Here is a 19,786-nt window from a genome sequence, read left to right as displayed (position 1 = left end):
AAAATTATGCTCATAAATATGCTATGCTATTTTTAAAAAGTGGGTAGTTTCACTCCAGTGATGAATACATATACTATTATGCTAGTGCATTGAAGGCTTAATAGGGAAATTCGACAAGAAATTTCCAGTGGATGCAGATCCAATTCTTTCATTTAACAGTGCTTAGAAAGAGATGATTGTTTTTGATTATCATCTTATGATTCTAAAACACAGACTTAAGTAGTTGGTTTATCCACCATATAGGCAGGAAACCACCAAATCAGATCCTGAATGATTTTTTTGTATAAATTTTTCATAGATTTATAACATTTTCATTGTTTTGGAATTCTAAGACCAAAATAATATGAATCTGTTTTGTGTCTGTATAATATCTTCAATATTTTTCCTCCTACAACTATACTTATAATAATTGACTTTTAAAATACAAAAGTCTAGAACAAGTTGCACAGACAATTTGTTGTTTCTATGGAGTGGGAGTCTTGGACAAAATGCACAAATCTCATTCTTTACCTATTAAGACTCAGGAAACACACACTGTTTTTCTTTCTCACTACTGCTGGAAAAAACAGATTCCATTTATCTTAATCAAAATGATATTAGTGAGTTTTTAATGTTACACTAAAATGAATCTTGTTAAACATTTTATATCATTGGTTAATATAAATTTTGTCTTTATTTTTAAAAATATAAAATATATATCTCTACTCACTCATACTTAAATCCTTTTAAAATAAACTATTGGAAAAAAGAACAAATTGAAACAGGGTAATGAAGATTAATTAAAACAGGGAATTAAAGAGGATTAATGGTTATTTTACTGTGAAATACAGAATTATTTCCCTAATCTATCATGTAAGAGTCATTGAAATAGGCACCTTCGTTTAAAAAAAATATATACCCTTGGGGCCCGGGTCGTGGGACTCTGGGCCCCAGACCGGACCGCACAGAGCACACCAGACCCCTGGAGAAACCGGGCCCAATAAGACCCTGGGTCCTGGGCAGGGGTAGGGTGGAGCACGCTGGACCCCGGAACAGCTAGGGCCTGGGTCACAGGACTCTGGGCCCCAGGCAGAGTAGTGCAGAGCACGCTGGACCCATGGAGAAACTGGGCCGGGTCACAGTGCTACTGAGTGCCTGATCCCACTACCTCCTCAAACCACACATACTGTCTTCTCTTATTAAAAAAAAAAAAAAAAGGAAAAGAAAAAGAAAAAAGAAAAATATTGGAGAGGGGTTAAGAAAGCCGTGAAAGATGCCAGGATACTGGAGATGCAGACAAAACTTATCCAAATGCACAGGAACTTATGGAAAAATTCCCCATGAAGGAGGACTGCTGTTTCTGTATATTGTTAAGAATTTTGGACATAACCTGTAAGGAGAGAGTTTAGCAGAGACCAAGGAGTAAGGAGGTATTGAAACCAGTCTCCGCGATGGTGGTGGAGACTTGTATTCAGGAGAAGCAGAAATCAGATCCTACAAACCTTAATTTTTTGGAGAAATTACACCAAATATCAAATCGCGCATGCTTAGGAACACTGGGCAACATACAGAGTGGAAAAGAGCTTGGGAAAGATTTGAAATGGTAGAGGCAGTGGCAATGGCAGTGGCCAGTACTCAGGGGAGGCAGAGATCTGATGGATTACTCCTGGAACCTTTGAAATAATAACCCCAGAGGCAGAATGCTACCACCACGCACCCTCGAGAACGTGGGACAATTGATTGGACGAAGAGGGTGCTCGGATTGGAGCCTGCTGAGGGGTAAGGCCAGTGACAGACACAGCAAAGCTGGGATTGGAGCCTGCCGTGAGTCAAGGCCAGTGCTGGAGCCTCCAAGGCCGGGATCGGAGCCTGCCGAGTGGTTAGGCCTGTGCTGGGGCCAGTGAAGCCGGGATCAGATCATGCCATGAGGCAAGGCCAGTGCTGGGGCCTTCGAGGCCCGAATCGGAGCCTGCTGAGGGGTTAGGCCAGCGCCGGACCAGCAGCCGGCATTGGAGCCTTCTGTGGGGAAAGGCCGCTACTGAGGCCTCCGAGGCCGGGGTCAGAGCCTGCCGAGGGGTTAGGCCAGTGCCGGGGCCAGCAAGGCCAGGATTGGAGTCGGCCATGAGGCAAGGCTGGTGCTGGCGCCTTTGGGGCAGCGATCGGAGCCTGCCAAGGTGTTAGGCTGGTGCCGGGGCCAGCAAGGCTGGGGTTGGAGCTCACCCTGAGGCAAGGCCGGTGCTGGGACTTCCGAGGCTGGGATCGGAGTCTGCTGAGGGGTTAGACCAGTGCCGGGGCCAGCGGCCGGCATCGGAGCTTTCCGTGAGGCAAGGCCACTACTGAGACCTCCGAGGCCAGGATCGGAGCCTACCGAGGGGTTAGATAGACCAGTACTGGTGCCAGCGAGGCCGGCATCGGAGCTTACTGTGAAGCAAGGCTGGTGCAGGGGCCTCCGAGGCCAGGATAAGAGCCTGCCGAGAGGTTAGGCTTGTGCCGGGGCCAATGGCCGGCATCGGAGCCTGCCATGAGGCAAGGCCGCTACTGGGGCCTCCGAGGCCAGTATTGGAGCCTTCTAAGGGGTTAGGCCGATGCCGGGGCCAGCAGCCAGCATAGGAGCCTGCCGTGAGGCAAGGCCAGTGCTGGGGCCTCCAAGGCCAAGATCAGAGCCTGCCGAGGGGTAGGCCGGTGTTGGGGCCAGCGAGGCCGGTATCCGAGCCTCCTGTGAGGCAAGGCCGGTGCTGGGGCCTCGGAGGCCGGGATAAGAGCCTGCCGAGGGGTTAGGCCAGTGACAGGGCCAATGGCCGCTATCTGAGCCTGCTGTAAGGCAAGGCCTCTACTGGGGCCTCCAAGGCTGGGATCGGAGACTGCCTTGAGGCTAGGCCGGTGCTGGGGCAGCGAGGCCAGGATCGGAGCCAGCTGAGGGGTTAGGCTGATGTCAGGGCCAGTGAGACCAGAATCGGTCTGGATCAGTCCACTGGGTAGCCAGGCCACTACTGGGGCCGTCAAGAGTGGGATCGCTACTTGCAACGCGGCATGTACAGAGAAATATCGCAGAAAATAAAAATCAGATGCTTCCCCTAGTCAGCAAAAACTAAGAGGAAGAGGTTGAGCTATAGGGATTACATATTAGGATAGATTTTTTCCTGAAAAATAAATATATAAATATATGATAGTTTCACCTAAAAAAAAAGAAAAAAATTTATTCTCTGGTAAGAAAGAAAGCAAAAAGAAATATTAAAATGTTATCTTTAAGTTATCAAAAGCTTGGTATCAGACAAATGAAACTGGTATGTGAGATTATCATTTTTAATTTTGGATAAATTGCTATAATACTAGATGTCAACCACTAAGCCAAGCATGGGAAGGAGGGATGGGGAGGGAATGGGGTGGAGATCGGGTGGGGGCTGACTGGGCGATGTGTGCGTGTATGTCTATAAAATTTTTTTGTAGCCCACTATGATGTATGAATACAGTGCACCAATAAAAAATTTAAAAAAAAAGAAAGGGCCCTATAGTGAAGCAACTAAGGTGACCAATTAGAGGTATGGAATAGGGGAGAATGGAGCCTCTTTAAAACGCAGGAGGTATATAAACAAATGTATCAAAGTTAATCACCAAACAAGCATGGGATCCAGTGAGGGTGAGGGAAAGGAATGGGGGCTGGATGAGGGCTAATTGGATGATGTGTGCTTGTATATCCTCTCAAGTCTTGTATTCCAATGTGATATATGATTACAATGCACCAATAAAAAATAATAATAAACAACAAAAAATTCCCTAAAACATAAAAAAATTATATCCTTTGTCTCAATAGTAGAGACTATCATTCTTTAAATTTTTCACAATCATACAGTAATATGTAATCTTCCATGGGGTTATGCAATTCAGAATTTAATAATTCTACTGAAGAAAAAGCAGCAAATATAAAAGAATCAGAAGACAAGGAACTCTGATGTTCTCTGTTTCAATTTTCTAAAACCTATATGAATTTGCATTTGTTTTTTATCAGAACAGCAATTTTGCATTTATATATTTATGGTAATATTTGCAATATTAGAATATAGTTAGGTCATGTATAATTAAGTCAAAGGATTCTAAGAAGAAATTGGTCTTCTTGACTAGTAAAGCACAGTAAACACTGGAGATTTTGGGAAAGTCAATAACACACATGAACAATAAGAATATTGGTAAGCTCAAATTCGAATATAAATGGTGTTTTTCAAGGATTTAAAAAGTATTCTTTATAAGCATACAGATTTTTCTCATTTGTATAACATGCATTTATGTCAACTTGTGTATAGCAAAGGGTCAGAACTTGACTAAACATGATTTTACAAATGTAATAATTTAGACATATTCTCCATGATCTTTGTCATTTTCTTATCCTGACAGAGTAAGAAAAACAGGGAAAGTAAACGTGGGGTATGGTTGCAGTATTTTACGTAAGAGCTGAATAGGATAATAAATAAATCTTCATTGTGCCAGCAACTCCATAACAACCACGGCTTTCATCTATTTTATAATTCATGACATAATATATGTGTATATGTGTGTATATATATATATACACATATATGTGTGTATATATATACACATATATGTGTGTGTGTGTGTGTATATATATATATATATATATATATATATATATATATATATACACATATATGGAACTTAACTGCTTGCTCTACTAATTTAAACACTATGCTCTTCAAAATATAAAAATGAATACTATAAGATAAACTTTAACTGCAATAGGTATTTTTTTTTTTTTGCTATTGTTTTTGCAGCACTGGGGATGGAACCCAGGGGCATTCTACCTCTGATTTATACTCCCAGACCTATATTTTTATTCTTTATTTTGAAACAGGTCTCACTGAGTTGCAGAGGGCCTCACTAAGTAGCTGAGGCTGTTCTGGAACTGAACTGGGATCCTCAGGTCTCAGCCTCCTGAATGCTGGGATTACAAGCTTGCACCACCACATTCTGGCTTTAGGTATATCTTATGTAGAAGACCAAAGACAAAAGGGAATTCTTTCCTTCCAATGTCTTTTGATATGAGGAAATTTTACAAACATAGAAGTCTAACATTTAAGTAAACAATCTCATGACCAAGTAAACTACAGCTGTTCCGGGTATTACCCTACAATAAGGATATATATTACAATGAAATTAAACCCCAAATTAAATATGCTTGCACAATTATGGTATGAATGAATGGTAACACTGATGACTTCATGAGGGGGGGAATTCTCTTTAGCTCAAGAAAAGGGCTACTAGGCAGAAAACAGAGTTGGTCATTTTCTGATGAGGAAAGCTAATTTTTAACACAGAAACAAAAAAAGGAAAATACTCCCTTAGTTCCCCTACATGGAAATAATATGAAACATTTATTTGACATAGGATAAGGATAAGAACAGAGATAAGTAATTCAACTTCACTGCAGCATACCAACAACAACAAAATCACCCCTTCAACACAGTGTAAGACTTTATTACAACCTGTACAAAGGTGTATGTCCTATAAAACACAGTAAGATTGGTGCTGCCGTACCTCATATTTCCAGTCCCTACCAGGTCATATTGAAATACTGGTGGCCCCAATACTTTTATTGAAATAATCATTAAAACAAATAAAGCATTTTAAAAGACAAATCATAATGCCTCAGTAACTGTATTCAACTCAAATGTTACCTAAATGAGATTTATTTGCTTTCCACTAATAAATTTCATTCATACCAGAGCAATAAACTTTCTGTACTATAGTATCTTCCTTGCCCAATATCAAAGGAAAAATCTGGAATGATTACTAAAGAAAAATGTAGGAATTAACACCTTTTTTATTCGGTTTGAAATATTTTTAAGGTTTAGAAAGTGTTTAAAGTTTATAATTCCTAGTAGGAAAACATCTGAATGATTACCCTAATGACAATCCACTGTGAAATGCTTCTGTTGCATTTGGTGCACAGGAGTAGGGATTATCTTCAGAGCACACCAGCTCTCCTGATGAGTTTAGAAGTAATACACTGGTTTCTAGTACTGCCACATACATTAAGTGATCTGCCTTGCTTTTTCTTCAGCAAGGCCTTTGTCAGATGGGGATGATGCTTGACCTCCAAATGTGGCTGACAATCTACTGGTAAGATTCATAGCCTTTAGGCTGCTCTCTGGTATTTTGACATATTTTCTGGGTTCTGGGCCACTTCCTGGAAGGCCACCATACCTTCTGGATTCTGCTTGGCTGCAAGAACCTCTGGATCACTAAGAATTTCATTGAGGCCAAGCATTTCCACCATTCCAAGCATTTCTCCTGGAAAATTATCAAATATTCCTGCAAGAAAGCCACCTGGAAAAGAGCCATACTGAGCTCCTGCTTGTCAGCCGACTTCCTCTTCCCTTTAGGCCTGCTTGTGATCTTCCCTAGCCTTCTTAACCTTTTCTATTCTTTCCTTGATCTCTTGCTCTTCACTTCTCTGCTCATCCATTCCTTCTCTGCTGTTCAGCACATTTCTGGGCCCTCGGTTGGACTTCTTTCAGCATTGCACTAGCATCCTCATCATAATCCAGTTTACAGGCAAGAGCAAGATCATGGTCTGCTTCTTCCCAGTGGCCCAGAAGTCTTTGTGCTTTCCGTTGCCACTTGTAAGAATGAGCTGAAACAGAATTTATGCAAATGAACCTGTCACAGTCTTGAATGGCAGCATTTGTCTTTTGTAATTTGGTGAAGACATGGCTCTCTTGGCACACAGAATAACCAAGCAAGGGTTCAGCTTGATGGCATCTGAGAACAAGTCAATAATGGCTCTCTGGAGTTCACCAACATTTAAGGTGTCAGTGGCAACTCCTTTCTTTTCATTTGCTTGAACCATCATCTCCTAAGTTATCTCTACATTCTCATCTCCTATTTCTCTCTCTTTCTCTCTTTCTTTCTTTCTTTCTTTCTTTCTTTCTTTCTTTCTTTCTTTCTTTCTTTCTCTCTCTCTCTTCTTTTTTGTGGTACTGGGGTTCCTGGAAGCCCTTCTACCTCTGGGCTACACTCCCAGACATATTTTTATATTTTTATTTAGAAACAGGGTCTCTTAAGACAGCACGGCTGGCTTCAAACCAGCGGGATCCTCCTGTCTCCGCCTCCCAAGTGCGGGGATTACAAGCGTGCACCACCACTCCTGGCTCCCATTTCTTAAAGGGCATCAGTATATGGTTCAATTACACTTTTATTGCCAATTTCTACATCACTTTATATTCTCCTCTGCCTTCTTGCAATCTACTTTTCTTCCTTGATATATTCTTCTGATTTAGCTTTCTGAGTAGCAGGTGGTACTTTACTCCTCATGCTCTCTACCCACTCTTGCAGGAAGCTCATCTCCAAGTGCAGGATGATGCTCAGTTCTGCTTACACACCTTCAGAAAGCTCCAAAGCTTGCTCACTTTTCGGGCGTCCATGGGGAGTTAGGAGGCCCCATCCCAGGCCCGGTCTCTGGCTCCTTGTCACTGTGCAGAAAGGGGCAGCTCCCACAAGGCCGAACAGATTCTGAATTTGCATTTGTAAAAAAATGGAATCACTTTAAATCTGTTATAGATTCTTTCTCCCCTCTGTGCTACAATGGAAACTTCTTAAACTTCTTGCATCAAAAGCAAATGATGCCAGAGTGTTGACACTTGCCTATATTCTTAGTACTTGGGAGGCTAAAGCAGGAGGATTGCATTTCATGGCCAGGCTCTGCAACCTAGGGAGACCCTGTTTCAAAAAAATAAAATAAAATAGGGCTGAAGGTGTAGCTCAGAAGGAGAATATCCTAGGTTTAATCCCTAGTACCACACAAACAAAAACAATTTGTTTGAACAAAAGCAAAATCATTGTATAAACCCATACAGGTTATAGTTTAAAATGATCATAAAGATCATGATTTTTCTAAATTGAAAGTATAAGTGCAATGAATAAAGTAACAAAGAAAAGTGTTGCTTGTGACAATCCCAAACCATGTTGTGGGATTAATGTTGTTGGGAATAATGAGGTCTTTATTAGCTACCTTATATGAAATTGTATATAAACCATGGGTATGGTGGTGCACACCTGTAATCCCAGTACATAGGAGGCTGAGAATGGAAAATTGCAGCTTGTTGGACAGCCTCAGCAATATATAGCAAGGTCCTCTGCAATTTAGTGAAATCCTTTTTCAAAACAAATAAAATAGGATAGGAATATTGTTTAGAGTAGAATGCTGCTGGTTTCAATCCACAGTAACACACACACACACACACACACACACACACACACACACACACACGCGCGCGCACGTTTCCTCATATTTCTTCTCTGCATCATTTTATCTTTTAAATTTAACATCTATTAAACTATTGATTACTTATATTTATTATTCATCTGTATTCCATGATGGCAGGAAAATAATGTTTAGTTTACTCATATATTCTTAAGAAAAGAAAAAGAAATGCAAAACTGTAGTTAGAGAAGTTTCAGAAGTAGTTTCACCAACAGTGTATTAGAGTTCCACTTCTTCACATCCTCGCCAGTATTTATTGTTGTTTGTGTTTTGGATGATTGCCATTCTAATGGGAATTAGGTGAAATCTCAGGGTAGTTTTGATTGCATCACTCTGATTGCTAATGATGTTGAACATTTTTTCATACACTTATTGGCCATTTGAATTTCTTTTTTTTGTAAAGTGTCTATTTAGTTCCCTTGTCCATTTTATGATTGGGTTTTTTATTTCTTAGCAGTGAGTTTTTTGTATATTCTAGATATTAATCCTTTGTCGGAGAAATAGATGGAAAAAATTTTCTCCCATTCTGTGGGCTTTCTATTGAGGTTTTTGATAGTTTCCGTTGCCTTACAGAAGCTCTCCAGTTTAGTGCAATTCCACCTAAGAAAACTAGATCTGTCATCTTTGAGACCTTAAGTGATTGCACATACCTTTAGCTTCTCATCACCAATCTTAAATCCAAACATAATCATTTCTTCAGAAATTCTGACCTCATATGTGCATCTGACTCTATTTCTGAATGATTCAGTGTGGACTTTGGAATCTAAGCTCAAATCAGAGCTCTGTTAACTTCCTTCTATGAGACCTTTAAAAGAGCTTCATCTTGATTTTTTTTTTTTTTTTTTTTTTGGTGGTACTGGGGTTCCTGGAAACCCTTCTACCTCCGGGTTACACTCCCAGACCTATTTTTTTAAATATTTTTTATTTGGAAACAGGGTCTCTTAAGCCAGCGAGGCTGCCTTCGAACCAGCGTGATCCTCCTGTCCCTGCCTCCCAAGTGCGGGGATTCCAAGGGCGTGCAACCACTTCCAGCATTCATCTTGTATTTTTAATCAGTATTATTTTATTGCCATTATTTTATGGTCATTATTTTAATCTGTAGTATTACAAGATGTCTTTTAAAGAGAAGGCCCAGCACATAATAACCTTTCAATAATGACACTTTCATATGTATAGATTATATACTTATAACTAACAATGATATAGTAATTACATATAATTATTATTACAAGTATAATTATAAAGAACCTAAAAAGAATCAGAATTTTCAATTATTATATGCAACAGTCTCTTCTCTGCCTCTGTTAGATCTGCTATAACACAACACTGTCTCTAACATTCATTCCTGCATTCATATATTCTTCAATTTTGTTGATATAATTTTTGCCAAGTAATTCTTGGAACTCCTTGAAGCAATGACCACCTATTGTACTTTTTCTTGTTCCAGAACCTAGCACATTTCTGGCAACACAGGCTTACCATATGTGCTTTTCAGGAGCAGCCAGAAATGTTCAGAGGCAGAATATCTGCTAATCATACTGCCCTAGCCTAGCTAGAACTGCATTCTGTTGCTTATTTCCAAACTGCAACTTTCAGTGTTGGAGTTATTTTTGTCACTGTGTCTTGACAGAAGAACCACCGAGTCTATGGGCATATCTATGGCTTTTTAAGGTTTTATAGTCATCAGAATCCAGAAGGGGCCCTGCTGACCATAAAATGTCATATTATATATGGCATAGTCCCCCAATGATAATGTTCCTTAAATAGCTGTGACAACCTTCCCCAGTGATAATGGTAATAGCAAATTCTGTTGCCAAACAGGGCGATAAGAGAATGTACTGTGGCCATAGAAGAAGCCACTGGAATATCTATTTTAGAAAATATTTTCTAGATTCCTTTTTAATGGTGTTTCTTTTTCTGTAAGAAACAGCATTAATAGATTTACAGTACCAAAAATATTCATGTGGGTAGAAATTAGACCCTTATTCTGATAAAAAATCAAAACCTTTATTAACCACTTTTATCTTCATTCAATCTTAGTTCTAGTCTTTTTCTCAATATGTATTCTAAGCCAGGCATGGTGAGGTGCATGCCCCAATCCCAATACTTGGGAGGCTAAGATAGGAGAATCATAGGTTTGAGAATAACCTCAGTAAGTAGCAAGACTTGCAGCAATCTACAAAGACCTTGTTTCAAAATAAAATAAAATAAAACTGGGGGTGTAGCTTGGTGGCAAAATGCCCCTAGGTTCAATCCTCAATAACACACACACACACACACACACACACACACACACACGAAAAAAATATGGGTTTCAGAAACTTTTTTCTCCTATAATTTGAACAAAGAATAAAAGTGAAATAAAAAAGCAATATATGACCTCAATGAAGCATAGCACCTGCCCAAACACAATCATAATATGAGAAAAATTGCACTTGCCAGATTGTGCTGATCATTTCCAAGTTGACACAATGAAATGGCATCTGTGCTTAAGCAGTAACCTGCCATTTTTGTCAGCAGTTTCGATTCATCTCAGAAAAAGTCCACACTTCCCAATTCCAGTGGAGTCAGAAGGTTTTTCCAAGGCCTGTTCCTGGGCAGGCTAGAAGAAAAGATTAATTTATTGACATTTTGCTGTGGCTGCCTGTCATGAATCATGTGGAATCAATCCCACCCCTGTTTTTCTCCATCTGGGGCTGTATCTCCACAAACAAATTAGGCAAAATGAGATGTAAAACTGAGGACTCTTTTCCACCTAGTTAACTTCTAGCCATGCCCTGGAAATATCTTCAGACTATACTGGAGGCTAGTAGGGAGGAATCTTGGGGGGGGGGGTAGTAGAAAAATAAAATCCAGGTGGAAGGATGGAAAAATCACTTTTGATGCTTTTGGCTGTAGCTATTAGAACATTCACAAACATTTCAAAGGCAATCACTAAGCCAAGGAGGGGGATTGAAATGGGGTGGGAATTGGGGAAGGGCTTAAATGAGTGATGTGTGCGTGTATGCCTCTACCATCTTTTACTGCATGAAGACATATGATTATAATTCACCAATAAAAATGACTGCATTATGATATATGAAAAAACAAACAAAAAAAGAAAGAAGATACCATAGCCAGTCTGGTAAAATATAATAATTGAGGCTATAGGATCTTTCTTGGTTGCACTGATGATCTCCAGAAAAATTTTTCTTTAGAACAACTTTTGATAATTGCTACAGAATGATCACCCTCAAATGAATTTTAATGGATTTTGTAAGCTTTCACAGAATAAGATGCAAAGCATTTCATTCATGCTTTGTCTATGGTTTCTTGATAACTAAATTTTTATTTATAATCAAGATATCACTGAATTAGAAAATTTCCTCTCTTTATCATATCAGAAGAAAAATATGCATGTAGGGTTGCCTGTACCATTGGCAAAATAATTAAGAACTGACAAAACAACTTCAGGATCAAAGATAGGAGATTGCCTTTACTTTTTGCTTTCTTCTTTCCTCCCCTCAGATCTTCTTTCCCAACACAAAATATAGACACCATAAACATAATGCTGCACAGAGGCACAGGATACTGCTACAGTTTTTTAATTGACACTGAAATTATTTTCATAAAAGCAAAAGCTTTGAATAATTAAAGATAAGGTTTTATATGACAACAACACTGGAACTTGTAATCGAAATTATTTGAGATTTAAATGACACCAGATCCTTCCTTATTAAGGAAAGGTATTTAGAGGTTGGTGGCCATAGAGCCAAGTAGAGGGGAGAAATGATGGATTGGTATAAAAAGGAAAAGTGTCACAAAAGGGTTGCTTTGTGAGCTGGGGTGATATATCTGTGGTAGAATGTGTTCTTAGCTTGTAAAAGGCCTTAGAATTTATCTCCAGTACCACCATAAAAGAATAAAAAAGCATTGTTTGGGAATTTGTTGGATAGATTTAATATTTATGAATATTGATTTGAACAGATCTAGAATGCATTGGTACTGTTTGCTTGTTGTTTCCTTTTTAGCATAGGTTTTCCTGTAATTAGTAATTTTGTGAAAAGGAAACAGGCCTTTATATTCATACAAGCGCTTAAAACGTAGTGTCCTTGCGTGGCTTTCCCAGAATTAGTATGGAAAATGAGTCTGTTCTAGCAGAACATTATTGAAAAGTTTGTTTTACTATGAATATCCTACCCATAGTGAATAGTTTTCTTAGTAGAAAGTAGGCTTGAATACTGTAGAAGGTAATTATGATTGTTATTAAGAGACAAATTACTTTGGGAAATGGAATAATTTAGTATAAGATTTCTTCATCTTAGTTTTGAGATACCCATGGGAATCTCCAGACACCACAAGGAAATGACAATACTTCCCTAGAAAAATTAATTTTACTCTTTTCTATTTTTAAATATATATAGTACAGCTGGGCGTGGTGGAGCACGCTTGTAATACCCGTGCTTGGGAGGCGGAAACAGGAGGATCGTACAGGATTGAAGCCAGCTGCGCTGGCTAAAGAGACCCCGTTTCCAAACAAAAATATAAAAAAGGTGTGGGAGTGTAGCCCAGAGGTAGAAGGGTTTCCAGGAACCCCAGTACCACACACACAAAAAAAATACATATATATGTATTACATATATATATATATATATATATATATATTACATACCACTATTAAAAGAAACAGAATCCCTCATAGTCACACTATGATGGGGATTGCTGAAAGGTGGAAAAAATAATTCATGCCTGGCTTGATTCTGAAAATTCTGGCTTTCATCAGACTTGAAACCCTTCTAAGATGTCATAAAAATAAAATGTGATATTACTTTGAAAATGTACCTGAGAAGAAAAAAAATTCTCTCAATATAAGGTTATTTCTAGAGCAGTAAATTATCTTAAATTTGCTACATTTAATAGCAGAAAAGGATAAACAAGAATTAAGGAAAAAATGAACTCTAATCTAGACTTGTTTCTTCAATGATTTTATCTTTGAATCTTGGATAAATCATTAAAATTTTCTGGTGTGTTTTTTCTATCTGTCAAATAAAGTTTTACTACATGATTTTTAAGGTTACTTTTTTTAAGCACTGGGAATAGAAGCCAGGGGCATTCTACCTCCAAGCTATACCCCCAGCCCTATTTTTTATTTTTATTTTGAAACAGGGTTTTACTAACTTGCAGAGGGCCTCACTAAGTAGCTGAGGCTGGCCACAAACCAGCAATCCTCCTGTCTCAGCCTCCCAAGTACTGGGATTACAAGTGTGCACGTCCATGTTTACCTTGAGTTTTCTTGTGCTTTTAAATTTCAGTGATTCTAGCATGAAAAGTTAATTCTTAGAGTGTAAATTAAAATCCTTGATGAATTGAAAATTGCCAACTTTCAGAGTTTCTTCCATTTATTTCAGTGTCTTCTTGCAGCTTAGATAATGTTTTCATATACACGGTTGCATTTACTCATCATAAATGAATTTGGCAGAGCCATAGTTAGTCCTGTTTTTCAGGTGACTTGTTAAGTGATTGTATAGAAACACAGATGGTGAGGGGCTGTTGTGGAACTGGAACTCCTTTCTACTGATTTTAGCTCCAGCATTGCACCTTTAACACCCTTTTCCAGCCAGACGTGGTGGCGCACACTTGTAATCCCCGTGCTTGGGAGGCTGAGACAGGAGGATAGCACGGGTTGGAAGCCAGCCTTAGCTACTCAGTGAGGCTCTCAGCAACTTAGTGAGACCCTGTTTCCAAATAAAATATAAAAAAGGTCTGGGAGTATAGCCCGGAGGTAGAAAGCCTCTGGATTCCACCCCCAGTACCACCAAAAAAAAACACACACACACATACAAAACACTCTTTTCCAGACTTTGCAACTTCACATTTTTCTGCCTGTGAAATTCCCAGTATGTAAGATTGTTTCAATTTTGTACAATATAACCCTGTAAAAATGAGTTATTAATATCTGATTTACATTTTGGAAAAATAGTGCTTATATCTCTCAAGTATAATTTGGTATGCTATAGTTTTCATTGAGTTTTGACAGCAGATAATTTAAACTTGGTAAATATAATACTATATAGAGACCCAGATATAAATATGTGGGCAAGCTGGGTTGAAAAATTTCTCAGCAATTTTAATGTTTCTATTTCTGAAAATATAAGTATGAACTATAGGAAGAAAAATAAAATTTTATGGGAATGGCTATGAGAAATTTTTATCTAGGCCAGTCCAAGATAGATTAATAGTAGAATTCCTATTAGTAAAATGAATTCTATTCCATAATTTTAAGATTCATAACTTGAACAAAGAAACAAACAAAAGCAAAACTTGCTCTGGTTAGCTATAAAAGTCCTTTCATACTCAAGTATAGAACATATCTAGGTGTTGTGGCACATACCTGTAATCTTAGTACTTGAGAGACTGAGACAGGAGGATTGCAGGTTCAAGGCTAACATAAGCAACGTAGTAACCTATTCAAAATTAAAAAAAAAAATAAGTTGAACATGGTGGTGCAAGCTTGTAATCCCATCATTTGGGAGGCTGAGACAGGAGGATCCTGGTTCAAGGACAGCCTCAGCTAATTAATGAGGCCCTCTGCAACTAAATGAGATCCTGTTTCAAAATATAAAGAATAAAAAATAGGGCTGGGGGTGTAGCTCGGAGGTAGAATGCCCCTGGATTCCATCCCCAGTACCATAAAAAAATTAAAAATAAATTAATTAAATAACACCTAGAGTGTAGCTCAGATATACAATGCCTCTGGGTTCAATCACTATGTCCATAAACACTCTCAAAAATGTATATACCATTAAAGATGACCTTTACATTTTTTCTCTTAAATCTGGCACCCAGGTTATAGCCAAATGCCACTTCTGATTTAAGATGCATCACTTTTACCCAAATTAGCTCACTGTTACTTTCTCAGGGAACCTTATTCAATCTTGGGAGATATTCTGAGAAGTGGCAGTATTTTAGTCATCTCCATGGAAAATCCTGTGAATAGTAAAGTCCACACCTACTTTCACAAGCTATAGAAAAACCAGAAGATTGTTTTGCCACAGGAAGCAAGAATAAGCAGGGGTTGTGGCAGTGTTTAATATGAAAGTCCAAACCTAAGCAAAATGTTAATACCACTGAGCAGGCATGGTGGCACACGCACACTTGTAATCTCAGTATTTGAGAGACTAAGACAGGAGGATTGTGGTTTGAGAACAGCCTCAGCTAATTAGTGAGGTCCTTTGTAAGTAAGTGAGACCCTATTTCAAAACAAAGAATAAAAAATAGGGCTGAGGGTATAGCTTGGAGGTAGAATGCCCCTGGGTTCCATCACCAGTACTGCAAAAAAAAAAAAAAAAAAAAAAATGTAGATAACACTGAGAGAGTAAAAGAACAGCTTATTCAGTTGTTATTTCAATTAGCAGAAATTTGGTGGCCAAAAGAAAAAACAAAACAAAACTCTACCATCTGTTTTGTTTTATCTCTGAATCTGCTTCAATATCATGCAGTTGAGCTCTGCAACCTCTTCATCATTTGTATGTAAGATGGCTGCCCCCTTCTTCCTTCTTATCCCCCTCTTCACCTCCTTCCTGGCTCACCTAGGTGATGCATAATTTCAACTTTATTTTGCTGCCCATAATACTCCCAACAAGAAATTAGAAAGGGATCCTCTGTACTCATACATGCTAGCTACCCATCTTTATCCTTTATTCAACATTAATTAAATGTATTGAGTAAAGGAGCAGCTATTAGGCAACCATTATGTGTTTAATGATAGAAAAATATATAGAAGAAAAGTTTCTTCAACCAAAGAACTTCCAAAGACATAATTAAAAGAAATGTTAAGTAACGTAATAAAAAGAAATGTTAAGTAATGGAATAGAAGACTAATATCTAGAATATACAAAGAACTTAAAAGACTTTACACTAAAAAAATGTCAAGAAATGAACAATTGAACTAAATAGACACTTAACAAAAAAAGATAAAAATGGCCAATAAATACATGAAAAATATTCAACATCATTAGCAATCAAGGATATGCAAGCATCAAGAAGTTAAAAACAATAAATTCAGGCAATGTGAAGAAATTGGAACTCTTCTACACTGTGGTGGGATTACAAATTAATTCATCAGCTATGGAGATTAGTGTGGAGATTCCTCAGAAAATTGGTGATGCACCTATACCACTCCTGAGTATTTTTCCAAAGGTACTGAAATCAGAGAATTACAGTTGAAAACAAAAAATAAGCCGGGCGTGGTGGTGCACGCTTGTAATCCCCGCACTTGGGAGGCAGAGACAGGAGGATTGCGCTGGTTCGAAGCCAGCCTTACTGGCTTAAGAGACCCTGTTTCCAAATTTAAAAAATATAAAAATAGGTCTGGGAGTGTAGCCTGGAGGTATAAGGGTTTCCAGGGACCCTACTACCACTATATATACATATACACACACACATACCCACCCCCCACCCCCCCTATATATATATATATATATATATATATGTATGTATGTATGTATATTCCATGTTCAAAGCAGCACAATTCACAATAGCCAAATTATGGAACCAATTTAGGTATCTATCAAAAAAATAATGATGGATTACAAAATTATGAGATATACACACATTGGAATTCTACCCAGCAATAAAAAATGAAATAATGTCATTTGCATAAAAATAAATGGACCCAGAGAACATTATGCTAAGTAAGATTAGCCAGTCACAGAGAGCAAAGAGTTATTTTTTTCACTACTATGTGGAAGCTAGCGAGTAATCAGGATACTAGAGGGACTTTAGATAATGAAGAAGAAACTTCAATAGAACCAGGAAGGTGGTCTAGGGGAAGGGGTGGATGGAGGATCAATGAAGGAATTACTTCCATCAACATTACATATGTTAATGTCAGTGTGAGTCTCAATACCCTGTATGGGGAAGGAGGAGAATAGGAGGGAGTCTGGGGAAAGCTCACCAGGTGCTATGTAAATGTATGTCACTATCACTATGATTTACATTATGATGTGATACTAAAATGCACCAATAAAGGTATATAAAATAATTAAAAAATAAAAAGGACAGTGGATGTAGCTCAGTGGTAAAGCACTCTGAATTCAATCTCCACTACCTCAAATATAAATATAAGTATCATGAAGGAAAATATGGTTCAGATAGAAAAGAATAAATAATAATGATGATAATGACAATAATAATATAATATAATATTAACAAAAATTCTTTGTCTTAAGTAACCAGATTTAAATAAAGAGAAGGAACAATGAGCAGTTTAGGCTGGCTTTATTGTGGGTAGCATCCACCAGATTATAAATAACAAGCAATGAGTACCCACAGAAAGCTTCTGAACAGAGGAATGGCAAGATGAGCACTTTGCTAGGTCCTTACAGGTAAGATATAAATGTGTGAGTGATATGGATAGCCAGTGCTTCATTAGGGAGATTAGTCATAATAAAACTCTGGTTAAATCGAAGGCAGAAACTGAGTGTGGTGGCTCATGCCTGTAATCCCAGTACTTGTGAGTAAAACAGGAAGATCGCAAGTTTGCAGCCAGCCTCAGCAACTTAATCAAAACACCCTGTCTTAAAATAAAAGGGGCTAGGATATAGTTCAGAGGTAGAATACCCCTAGGTTCAATCCCTGGCATTAAAAAAAAAAGATAGTAGACAAGAAGAAAGTAAATAGAAAAGCTGTTTAATTCAGGCAAGAGGTCATTTTTTCAGAACTAAACTAATAGCGAAGGGAATATAAAATAAGAAGCATTATTGGAGAAGAAGTAAGGCTAGAATGTAGTGAACATGTAGGGTCATGGGGACTAGGAAGTGATCATGGGTGTGGGGTACATTTGTTGATTGCCTGCAATGAACTAGAAAGTCTGTTCCATAAATTCCTAGCTACTGCCAGGCAATCCGTTAGTCATTTAAGCTGAATGTCAGAGTTTACATCTGCAGAGTGACAATACCAGCCTCATCTAATGGTGAGGACGGTACTGAGTGGTGCCCATGAAGTACCTGAAATGTTACCTCACATATGACAGCATTCAACAATTGTTCATTCTTGCCTCAATATTCAAAAGTGATGGGAAGCCAACGATTGAAGGAAGAGTTTAAAAAGAAAAGACAGCCAGTGGTGGTGGCACATACTTGTAATTCCAGTATTTGGAAAGCTGAGACAGAAGGATCTTAGGTTCAGGACAGCCCAAGCAATTTAGTGACACTCTATTTCAAAATTTCAAAAAATATAACAAAATAGGGCTGCAGGTGTAGCTCAGAGGTAGTATGACCCTGTGCACAATTCCCAGGAGAGGGGCGGGTGGGGGCAGAGAGAGAGAGAGAGAAGAAAACTGAAAACCATCAGTTGCAGAACTAAATGAACATTTATATAAAGGACCAACTAGTATAAAATATTTTTTAATTTATTTTTATTGGTGCCTTGTAATCATATATCACATTGGAATACAAGACTTGAGAGGATATACAAGCACACATCATCCAATTAGCCCTCATCCACTCCCCATCCCATTCCCTCCCCCTCCCTCGATCCCATGCATGAACTTTGTAGGTCATATAGTTGCTATTGAAGCTACCTAACTCATTATAGCAAATAAGTGAATATGGTTTGTTTCAATAATACTTTATGGGAAATTAAATATACATTCATAATATTTTCACATGGTATAACATATTAATTTTCTCTTGATTTTTAAAATGTTAACTACTTTTAAATGTTAACCAAAATCTTAATTCTGTGCCATACAAAGATTGTCAACAATCTAGACTTGGCCTGTGATACAGGATGATTTTCCCTAATCTTAAATAATGTCTAATTTTAAGGAATAGAAGGATGGGAAGTATTAAATAGATATGACCAATAATGAGGCTACAGGAAGAACCAAATAAGAATAAAATTGGATTGAATTAGGTAAAAATCTGGTGCTGGCCATAGCAGTGATGGAAATAGAACCTGAAATGTCAGAAGAAGTGAAGAGACTAACCATAATAACTATGACAGGGTTTAGTCTGATTAGAGAAGAGAACCACAAAGCAGTGCCTGTTAAGTGGAGGAGTCATTGGGTAGACAAAAATTGAAGAGACAAAAAGGGAAAGGATGTAGTGAATTAAGCAGAAACCAGAATAGGCAAAGGTGATAAGTACAATGTCATGGTTTAGGGATAAGGTTGGGAAAAGTGTGAGCATTGTTGCCAACAGTAAGAGGAGGGGATAGAAGCGTAGAGGAGAATTGATGGGGTGGTAGTGAGACTGTGTGTGTGTGTGTGTGTGTGTGTGTGTGTGTGTGTGTGTGTACATATCATTTATATGTGTGTGTGTGTATATATATATATATATATATATATATATATATATATATATATGTTTTAGAAGGGCTAATCGAGGCCTATAGTCTTGGGCTTCATTTGAAGGAGGCATTATTACATGTCCTTCCTACTCTGAGCATGAAGGAGAATGAGTATAAGCACAGTCCTTTAGTAGAGAGTTTAGAATAGCCACTGTGGCCAATGCCAGAGTTTCAAATGAGAAGAATCAAGCATTGTCTGCT

General features: G+C 38.2%; 1 protein-coding gene and 1 pseudogene across 33 annotated transcripts in view; one reads left to right on the top strand and one right to left on the bottom strand.

Moving 5' to 3' along the window:
* Positions 1 to 19,786, top strand: part of NRXN1 (neurexin 1) — a gene marked incomplete at both ends in the record, with an annotated part of 1,249,621 nt that overhangs the window by 630,136 nt on the left and 599,699 nt on the right. The gene's annotated exons all lie outside the window — the stretch shown is intronic.
* Positions 6,024 to 6,877, bottom strand: LOC308274381 (hsc70-interacting protein-like; annotated as a pseudogene). Its single transcript has one exon. The product of its transcript is annotated as a hsc70-interacting protein-like (transcript).

Source organism: Muscardinus avellanarius, assembly GCF_963383645.1.
Source record: "Muscardinus avellanarius genome assembly, chromosome: 15".
In the NCBI taxonomy this organism is placed as follows: domain Eukaryota; kingdom Metazoa; phylum Chordata; class Mammalia; order Rodentia; family Gliridae; genus Muscardinus; species Muscardinus avellanarius.
This window is presented reverse-complemented; position numbering and strand designations above follow the sequence as displayed.